Genomic DNA, 11505 nt, shown 5'->3' with positions numbered 1-11505 from the left:
TGAGATTTTCAAAGAACCTTCAAAATTCGCGTGGTCAGATTCTTATGAGGAGCACTTTGACTTACCTCATCGTTTGATTCTGTTGATCACAAAAAGGCGTGACTTAATGGTTCAGTGCTCACCATCGAACAAGACACTTACAAAGCCTTGCAAAATACAATGGGATGTTCCATGGAGTTACTGGCCTTGGAATTGGTTAAAGGAGATCAGCAAAAGCCTTCTCATGTAATTCTGCATCTAAGAAACTTTAAAAAATTTGAATGCTTTGTCCGAGTTATAAAAGTCCTTACAGAGAATGACCAAGAAGGGACAAGCCAAGTAACAGTGATTTATTCTTTTATACAAAGGTTGTGAAATACTTACTAGTCAAGGAAAAACGGCTGTGATTTCAAGATGCTGAGCACTCAACAACAATTCGCTTCCTCATCAAACGGAATATCAGATAGAAGTTCAATTGCAGATTCTGTCAGTGTTGTTAGTGGCCAAGCAGAGATAAGTTCTCAGTGTCTGGATAGCAGCAGTATTGAGTCATTCAAGAAGAGATCCTTATTAAATAAATATTGAGTGGTCAAGGGTGGAATTACAGATATGTTGAGGCTGGAAAAGGTAATAAGATTGCTTACCTACAGCAGAAGGGATTCCCGGAAGTGGCTCTTCACTTTGTTAAAGATGAGAAACAGAGGAACGCTGGAATTTAGCAATAGAGAGAGTGAAATTTCTGCATCTACAGATAACACACTCAAGTTGTGGGATTTTACAAAAGCCAATCCTTCTGGGTTATCCAATAATGCTTATACTCTGACCTATACTGGTCATACCAATGAGAAGATTGTTGTGGGGTTTTCTGTCATGGATGGATATATTGCATGTGGTTCAAAGATCAATTCTGTTTTTGCCTACTACAAATCTCTGCCTATGCCTATGGGATCACATAGATTTGAATTTGAAGACCCTATATCTAGTCAAGGAATGGAAGATGATAGTGGTTAGTTTGTTTCAAGTGTATGCTGGAGAAGGAAATTAAAAATAATGGTGACTGCAAATTCCACTGGCAATATTCAGTTGATAAGTGATTTTGAGAAAGCTGTTTGAATGATTGATGTGGGTCCAAGCGCAGACAATAAAATTGAGTCTGCCAAGTTCAGGAGCCTTGGGGAGGTGCAGAAGCAATTGCAGTGGCTAATCCTCCAACATGTGAGGACTTCAGGTATTTGAAATCATCTGCTCTGCAAACTTGGCTGCTTGGGTACGAATTTCCAGAGAGCATTATGGTGTTTATGGAAGAAAGAATTCATTTCTTGTGTAGTCAAGAGATTGCATCCTTGCTTGAAGATTTGAAAAACCTCTCTTCAAAGTCCTTTGGTATTGATATCTCTTTCCATATAAAGCCAAAGAATAATGATGGAAATTCCCAGATGCAGGAAATATTCCAAACAGTTAAGACACAGTGCATTGTGGATCCTTCGGTTGTTGGTTAGATTGCAAAAGAGGCTCCAGAAGGACCACTTTTGGAAAAGTGGGAAGAAGCATTGAAGGATACAGGATTTCATCTAAGTTGACATTGGTGGTGGCTTTTCAGAGCTGTTTGCAGAGAAGTGAAGTTTTGGTTTAAAACTGTGATTTTTGAAACAACTCAGCAGTTTCGTAGCGCGCTACGAAACTGCTGTAGCTGCATGTTTCAGTTGAGCCAATCAATTATGATTGACAAATCAGCAAATCTTTCTGAAAGGTGTTGTCTTCACACATGGAAAAATGGCCAGCACATCGAAGACGTGGCAGCCTGTTCTGTTTCGTGTAATCAAAGATAAAAGGCATGCTTCGTTGGATTCGAATATGGAGCAGCACATCAAAGACCGACAAACAGGGGCCTATGTTTTAGGGTAACAGAAAGATATGTCATTAAAGACAAACATGGAGCTATAAACATCCATCACAGCCACCGCCAGAAAGAGAGTAGATGTCAAAGAATGAAGTTCGTTGTAATTAAAGCCATCCAAGCTACCGCTGTAGTAATCCACTTGGCAGAGGATGAATTTTAATTGTAATAAATGCTATGTCCAGCATGATGTAGAATTAGGATCTTATTTGCTTTAGGATTCCAGCGCTGTCAATTAGTGGTCAGCTGTAATTATTAGTTAGTTAAAAGTTAGTAGGTGTCATCATAGGTAATTATTGAGCTCCCCTCAGGCAGGAGGAGGGAGCTCGAATCAGGTAGAGTAAGCATTCTATATAGAGCTGAAGGATGAATGTAAAAAAGGGGTTGGATGTTTTTTGGAAAAAACAGAGCTTATATTGGCTTATGTAAAGACTTGTTACAGTAATATAAAAGACTACTTTTTTCTTCTCAGGATTCATACTTTGTTCAGATGCTTAAGATGTATGTGGCTTTGTCTTACCCTTTATGTTTTACAGCTTTATAGATACACAATCACTCTGAATTCACCTAGCTGCTCAGACTTCCTGTGTGTATTTATGAATTGAGGTTCATTTGAGAAATGTTTTGAGTGTTTAAACATTACATGCCCTGACTTCCATGAATGAGTAGTTTTATGGTTTACTGAAATGGTGTTTGACTCCATGAGCCCAATGGAAGAAATCTTATGTTGTCTGTCCAACCAGCATGTTTATTAAGTTTTCATTTCAAGAGTTAGCCCTCTTAGTGTTAATCATGATCAATAGTTTGTTTGAGAGAGCCCTCTCAGGCTAGGGAGGCTAATCCTTAGTTAAGAGTCTGGTCTGAAATAGTTACATAGAGTCTAACTGATTAGCAGCCATCAGTACATGATTTTGTGATAACAGTTCCCTCTGTCGACAATGAACTGCAGCGGAGAAACCTTCACCCACATCTGTGAGTGGAAGAGGCGTTCCCCATCCTCTAGATCTTCAGCCTCAATTTTCTGGATATTTGTGGTGGCCACGGTGGCACTAGGCTCCACATCAATGATCTTCTTCCCTTTGTTAGTCCCCATATCGGGTTCTAATTCAGAGTCAAAAACTGCGTCTAATTTGGAAGCCTTCAACTTGGCCACTAGTGAATGCTCGGCCTGACACTCACTTGTCTTGTGAGTGGAGCTCTTATGGAACTCACACCATTTTATTGTATCCTTCTTCGTCTTCATGGTGTTGTTCTTTACTTGTAGCTTTAGGGGGTTGTCCTAGGTATCCTGCCTTAGCTTGGTCCCTTATTCTGTGCTTTGGGGGTGCTTTTTCCTTGCTTTGGATTCGCAGATCCAAAGTCTCGCTTCTTCTATTTAAACTTCTGCTCAATCTTTACAGCGTACTGATACGTCGTGCCAAGCGAGGAAATGTCTAGGAACTCCATCTCATCCTGGATGTACTTGTGTAGATAGGCGCAGTACTTGAGCACCAAATGTCGCTCATTATCCTTGATACCCAACTTCATGCGAAGGGTATGGAAAGTATTTGTGAAATTCGACATATCTTGGTCCCTTCCCTGCCATAGGATGGTCCACTTTATGTATTTATCTTCATAGCTCCTGACAGGTAATACTGATCCTTGATAGCATCTCAGAAATAATTCCAAGTGGGTGCCACTGAAAACAGTGAGGGTTCACTCTCATCCTTTTGTTCACATTAGGTTTCCCAATAGTCCTTGACGTGTGGGGTGGCTTTGAGAAGTGAAAATGTAATATATTCCTGATTGGAAAAGTCATGAACTGAAAAATAACCTTCCAATAGATTTAACCATTTATCTACAACATTTGCATCTATGAGGCCTTCGAATATGGGAATATCGAAGCTAACTTGTACCTTAAAAGGAGTGGTGCCTCCAAAGTAGCTGCTGGATGAAGATGAATCGCCTGTGGGTAGTCGTCGAAGGATCTGGGGAAAGTTATCCATCATCGCATCCCTCTGTCACTCGAGGGATTCTTCGAGAAACATCTTGAAAGGATCTCTTATCCCCTCGTCTTTCTTTTTTCTGCCATGGAAGGTCATTGGGTTTTGCGAGGCTGATCCTGAAATGGTTCAACTAGATCGAGCCTTAACTCCTTATACCCTGACCTCGTTGGGGGCATGTGAAGAAAAACAGAGGAAGTGGAGACTGCTCTGATACCACTGATCTAAACTTAAACATGAACATAACAACTTACATATCTACTCATAAACACAGAGGTGCATCAGAAAAACACTTCATTTCATTAATAGAAATATACTATACTATGCTTACAAATAGAATGGAAATAAGATAGCTCGGGCGATGGTAGCTTATCTCTGAGAAGAGATGTGGCAGATACATCCCTTTGAACTGAGTTACAATGAGGCTCAAGGGCCTTTTTATTATTGAACAATAAGAGAAAACCCTAAACAACCAAACCCTAACCCAAGGAGATGTAACACCAAGAGTTTACAGGCCCCGTTGGGGTTAGTTAGGCAGCCAACTTCCCGAGGTCATAACTTGGTCATATTATCTCTGTTTGACATGTATGATACCCCGTTGGAAAGATATCTCTGAGGAATACAACTGTCGATGCGATTGACTATGTAATTCTTGGAGGAATTTTGCCAAAAAAATGTCGTTTAGGGCCTCAAAACGGCTCCGGAAGTTTAGGACCTGAAAAACTGCCAAAATGTTAAATTGTGCTACAATTAAGGAATCTAAAAAACTGAAAGAAACATTGGTGAAGTTCCAAGTGGAATAGGCGGGTGGCCACCAATATCCACCTGAATCAACACCGCTCGCAAAAATTAATCCAAGCCTAACCTCGAGAGTGTCGAGGAGAATTGAACCCGTGACCTCCCAACAATAAGGTGCTTTAACAACGAGACCTAAACCAATTTAACTAACCCTCGGGGCTATCCAACTGTGATCTGTTGTGATAGTTAGAGCTACATTAATATCTCTGAGAATCATGTATTTCATGGTCGATCCAAGCATATAGATATCCTATATCATCATTTACAGGACTATGTGTAGAGGAGGATAATGTTGCTACAATACATTCTGACAGAGGAACAAGATGCTGACATCTTGACAAAGGATTTGTCAAGAGGGATGTTCAAATTCCACGACTGCAGGATAGGGGTGGTTGATAATCCCTTTCTTGCTAATAGGGATTGCTGAGAAGTGTAGCAAGAAGGGCTCAATTTGACTTAACCTTGGTAAAATTGTGAAAATTCAAAATTTCCACATCATCAGACAACTTAGAGGCATTTAATTGGGGCGACATGGCTCTTGTCACTCAGATAGATCAGTAAATTTGATTTATTGGGCTTGGAGTTTTGTTTGCATGTGTTCATTACTCATTTGTAGCAATCTATTTCAATTATTCCTAGTTTTACTTAGCTAAACTAGTTCTAACAATTAATAGAACTAGTTGGAGGCCAGTTGTGCATTAGGACAATAATATAACTCATAGATCATCTAGTTAACTGATAAATCAAACAAAAATAGCTCTTGCATGCAAGGAATTCAAATTGATCAACTGTGGTGGAGATTCCACGGAAATGTAACATAAGTTGTAGACTAGTTTTGAGTGTATAAGTGTTGCATGGAATTCAATGGACAATTTCCTTAGGATTTACGCAAGGAAATAAGAGCTCAGGTGAGGGCAGAAGTTGACTAAGTCCGGGTCAAAGCTTCTCATTGAGCAAAGAGAAAAAATATTCTTTTGCAGGTTGAGCTCAGAGATGGAGCCAACAATTGTAATAGATTCTCTATTTATCTTATTATTGCAAGCATGCTTAAGGAGGTTTTACGAGTTGGTTTCCCCTAGATACATCAGTGTACTTGTGTAGGTGATTGATGCATGTTTGGATATGTTGTTCTAAATTGTGAATTAATTTCATAGAATTGTATCTCTCGATTTAGATTACATTTCTTGAGTTGCAATTATATCACCGTATTTCTACAGAAGGGCCCAGTGCAACATTTTAGCTGTGTGATTATGATATATTATGCTAAGAAATGCAAATTTTTGTCTTAAGTGTTTTATGTCTTCATAGAATTATTATATTAATTGGTTAATACGGTTTAATATTATTAACAAGCGAAGTAATCCAATTCGATAATTGATTGATTATCTCAATTAATTTAACATTATTAGTCAAATGTCATGTTTGATGTTGATATGAATCTTAATGTAATATCGTTAATTTATCTAAGTATTAGGATTTAAAAATAATGATTAATTTATTTATTTATTCTTAATTAATATTAATTGATTTTTATTGATATCTTTCAAATCAACTCAAAGAAAAAGGTATTTCTTAGTTGATTCCTAAGTTCATTCACATACCAACCTACACATACATTACCTGTCTTATTTAACTTGATAATCAAATAACAATATATGTTTCTTAATTGTTTATAAATGTTTCTTAGTTTGTCTATCTATCTATTTATATATATATATATATATAGATAGATAGATAGATATATATATACACGAAAATGATAGACCATAAAAGCATTAGTGAGAACTGCCATGTCATAATCTTTTCCCTCTTATATTCAACGAAATTTGATTACGAGTAAGGGGCCTCATAATGTAGAAATTAATAGAAATTCGCTACTATTGATGAATTTGAATTGAAAACAAGAGGTTACAAATTTCTTCTACAATTATGCGGCATGAAAATCATAGTTGAGAAACACATGCAATGACATGCAACATCAAAACCAAAAGAATACATTGATTTTATAGGGGAACCCAACTGGAGAAAACCCCTCTACTACTTTTCGTTACAGAATGAGAAATTATTACAAAGTCTTGCTTCAGTCTTGAAGAGCACCCTGCACTATAAACCTGTTTTCTTGCTGACTGTCTTGCTCTAGCCAACAATCAGCCAATTCAAGGCTCCAACTTCCTCCTATTTCCTTGTGAAATCCTTGAGGAAACTAGCTCCTAAAACATAGGAATTTACTCCTATTTGCTTCCACAATTCCCAAGGAATGATTCACATGCATCAGTGCCAAGCATTTACAGTCAACTATTATACAATTGACAATTACAATGTGCCTTTTCCTCCACTCTAGCTAACTAATTCGAATTCCATGCATGTCTGGGTTATTTTTCGCTGATTGACTAGCTTAACTCAGAGATCACTGAGTTAACAACAATTCTACTACTCAATTAACCTTCAACTAACTCAATTAATGACTTGAGCTCAGTTAATTGAGTTCAACTGAAAAAAATGAACTAGATTGCTAAATTTTAGTAATCACTACATGAACAACTCTACTCCAATCCTATAACTCGAATTTGTTGACTTAACTAGTAGACAAGTCCATGTCACTCTAGCTAACTGCAATTCAAGTTAACCTATTGATTTGGAAAATTGAATTACTAAATTTGACTAAGGTACAAGTCAAATTTAGCCTTTCTTGCTACACTTTCTAACACACTATTTCCTTTAGTTCAATGATTATAAGCTACATAATTCTTTTGAATTTACTTTATCTTTCGTCACAACTATATAGACAAATTGCACTAGCAAACTACATATCCATTTAAAATAGTTTAAATGAAATAGACTCAAAGACTATCTTTTCCTTATTCCATATCTAATGATCCACTTCTTAACAATTATTCTCAAGCCCATAATTACCACCCTCCATTTATCCTTTTCCCAATGTTATGGTTTGATTCGATCTTTTGATAAATATCAATTCCAAGATGTTTATAAGAAGGGACGTCTTCCAAGATCATTTTTTTGGACATATATGAAGGTATTTTAAGTGATGGTTTTAGACTTAACTATCATAAATTTAGTTTTATCACTAGTAATATATGTATTGGTGCAAAAATCCTTGACTATTCCTACTTGCTTTCAAATATTGTAGGGAGTCATTTCCGTAATAGTGATATCATTAACATAGTGAAGAAGGATTCTTACTATGCAAATGAGAGCTAAGCTAAAACCACATATTTCTCCCAAAAACTCTTGAAGATTGTGAATGTATATAACAATAATGGGTGGGAACAAGGGGAAGAATTACTTCTTTCCTATATTACAACTAACTTATTTCAACCAACCCTTAGTGTTCTTAAACCTAAGTATGACATTCCTATACACCCTTAACATCATAGCTTTCAACTTGAATCTTCTAATATATTGCAAAGGTTCATCTTGGGTAGTTGTCACAATCGTTTTACAATTCCATGAGACAAAAAATGATGTCGTTTTAATTGTTCCAACACCCTTCTACAACGATATTAAGCATAACTAAGTGGGTGAAAGTTGAATTATATCCCCTAAATCCATTTGCCCTTTATCTTTTTTTCATGGTTTTCTAGCCATATGCTAGTTGTCAAATAATTCCATTCAACTTTGCTAAAGTAGGGTTATTCATAATTTTCCTACATTACAGGGTTATTTTTATTCCCAATTTTAAAAGTAGGTACAATTATTATTTGTATCCAATGTTTAGACTCCACTTGAATACTAAATTGAGGAGGCTAAATGTGTGCAAGATATTCCCTGCAATTTTTAAGATTTCATCTTGGTAACATTCATTGTCCTTAGCTTCCCTTTTATGAGTTACTTAGCCACAAACTCTATGTGAATCTATAGAAACATTAGGGATGATCTCTAAAACATTGAAGAATTCAGATATATATATATATATATATGTATATATATATATATATATATATATATAAGGGATTTAGCTTAGATAGATGTGAATTTTTATCTCACTTCCTTTTCATATAATATATTTCCCCATTTTAGTTAGGGCTTTGTACCTATTTTTCTTATAGAATTCAAGGACTTATTATAAACATCCCTAATAGATATAAATAATAATTTTACATTCATGATAATGTTGATGATAGGTTGCTCTATTATTCTTTTAATAAATCAGCTTGATGTATTTTTTTAGTGTAAATAAAAAGGGTTGTAAAATTACGGTATAGGTGTTAAATATTGTTATTATATGATAGGAGATTTAATTCACTATTTAAATAAATTAAAATCTATCTAACCAAAATCATGTTCATGGTCATTCAAAAAGATAAATTTTACTATTTTGTTGTCTACCTAGATAGTAGAAATCACATCATCCATAACATTACTTCAGACCCCATGAATACAAGTCTATGCACATATAGTGATTAATTGGATGCATACTTATCTAATAACATTATGTTGAATGTTATAGGTATGAAAGAACAAACTTTCCTAGGGTCTATTTTATGAAATGAAGTGTGAGAAATATTCCATTTTATGTGACAAGTTATGTATCCAATTCCTCTATGATATTATTTAGTATACCATCCCAAATCAATCTATGTAGACCTTAGCTTATTCATACTATGAAATTTCAAATAAAAATTTAATATTGATTTCACTCAATCTCCAATTTAAAGTGGAAGCTTTGCTCCATTTAAAGCCTCATAAATCAAAGAGGATGTGAAGTGTCTCAAATTACTCATAATTATTATATTGCTATCTCTATATCTAATAACAACTTTTTAGTTTCTAAAAATTGCTATTCTCTTCCTAATTTCCTTTACCTTGTGAACTTCATTCTTTGTAGAATGGAACCTTCATTTATAAATATTCTAGACTCTTTTAAGTTTGGAAATTTATTTAGCATATAATATTTGGTTATTAGAGATTAACTTAACATAAACCACCATATCTTTATCTTAAATTTTTTTTTTAAGCTTTTTTACTTTTATGAAATAAATTGTTTCAATTTATGATATATTTTTTCAATTAATTGGGTATTACAATCTCTTTTTATACTCATAATTTAAATGTATAAACTTATTCATTTTATTTTTAATAATTTTAATATTCAATTTGTTTTAAAATTATTTATGATAAAGTTCAGTAATTATATGTCGTTTTGCTAGATAATTTTGCCTTCCATATTACCATTCGTCTTCTTCTCCATCAAATTACAAATAACTATATTTTACTTTGACTATATACCATACTACAAATATTTTCAGCCCACTATATACTTTGAAAAAACAATTTAAGCTTTAAATAGAAGTTTAATAAATTTTTACACAACAAAATTTTCATTTGATTGTGACGTGCTTTCTAATCTTAAAAATTATTATGAATCAATTACTATGACGTGCTTTTGTTATATATATATTTTAATATATATATTAATTATTAATTATTAATTATATAAATATTAAATTAATAATTAGTAAAATATTTCAATAAATTATTTTTATGATTAAAAAGTAAGAAGAAAAATATTCTAAAATCATTATTGATTTAAAAGGTCAAGGTCAAGAAAGTTGTTAGTGTAACATATTTTGAAAATTAAATTGAATGTTAATATAAGATAGACACCAGACAATTTCTTTCATACTTATGGTATTTTGGAAATAACTAATGCCTAATTTCGCTGCACGTGATGTGCATGATGTGTTGGTTGGGGCGGTTGGCTTTCGCACCCCAGCCACTTTCGATTCCTGCGGGAGCTGCAACGCGCAACAATGTTTGTTTCGATGATGACGCGTATGTGTTCGATGTGACGTATGTGTTCGATGTGACATATTCTGCTCGCTTTGGTGACAAATATTGTATGATAAAAAAATCTGCTTCTGCGACATTTGATGTAATTTGATTCTTCAGCGAGGGACACATTCCAAGCACTCGAGAGTGGCTAGCTCTGATGGATGGACACTGCAGACTGCAACCTTTTTTTCACTCTGAATACGATACCATCTGAATCTGAGGTAGTAGCCATCTACAAGTGCCGATTCAGGAACATCACCCGTTGTAATGGCGTTATCCGGACGACGAGAGAGGACATAAGGCGTAACCTCGCAACCCACAATGGGAATCTCGGAGGGAAGGTGCAGTCGCACGCTCAGCATGCTGCCTGATCCCACTTCTCCTTCTTCCAATCACAAGACTCGAATCCTGAACCTGTTACCACTCCTACCCTACCACTACTCTTCTCTTCTTGCTGAATCCCGCTGTCTGGGTATTTGTCTTCTTCAACACTTTTCGGGCACTTTTGGGCGCGTATCCACGATCAGACCTCCCCGAGCCAGTGTTGTGAGCGGTTACGGATAGTTTTTCAGGTAACATATGATATTTTTTTTAATTAATAAATTTATTTCTGTCGTTTATGATTTCAATTAGGTTTTTATGGATAAATTACATAGGAGTTTTGAGGTTGACATGTTTTGAATCACTTACATCATAATGTTGAACTCAAAACTCCCTGTGATTAATAAATTTAATTAAAAAGGTAAAAGGATATAGCAATTTTTGATACCAGCTTTAATTCATTTAAAACAAGGATCTAACATGAGCTTAGAAGGATCAAATTTATTTTGGAGTGCAAAAAAACAATGTATAATTTTTTACTATTTAAAATGCATTTTTCAATGTTATAGACATTTGGCAATAAAACTAGTATAAATGCATTTTGACAAGGATCTACCAAGAGACTAGAGGTATCAAATCTCAAAATTGAAAAAAAGATTTACACATCAAATAATCATTTTAGCCCTTGGTAAAATATGATAATTAATATAGATCTATAGTGGTAATTTTTCATTG

The 11505-nt window shown here is 34.8% G+C and overlaps 1 pseudogene; it reads left to right on the top strand.

The window, feature by feature from the left end:
* The first annotated feature begins 669 nt into the window (after nucleotides 1-669).
* Nucleotides 670-990, top strand: LOC149144787 (protein SUPPRESSOR OF PHYA-105 1 pseudogene; annotated as a pseudogene).
* Nucleotides 991-11505: the final 10515 nt, after the last annotated feature.

Source organism: Pinus tabuliformis, chromosome X, assembly GCF_031772625.1.
Source record: "Pinus tabuliformis cultivar Carrire ecotype Pingquan chromosome X, CPIR1, whole genome shotgun sequence".
NCBI classification, from domain to species: domain Eukaryota; kingdom Viridiplantae; phylum Streptophyta; class Pinopsida; order Pinales; family Pinaceae; genus Pinus; species Pinus tabuliformis.
Note: the sequence above shows the minus strand (reverse complement) of the source record. Positions and strands in the feature narration are given on the sequence as shown.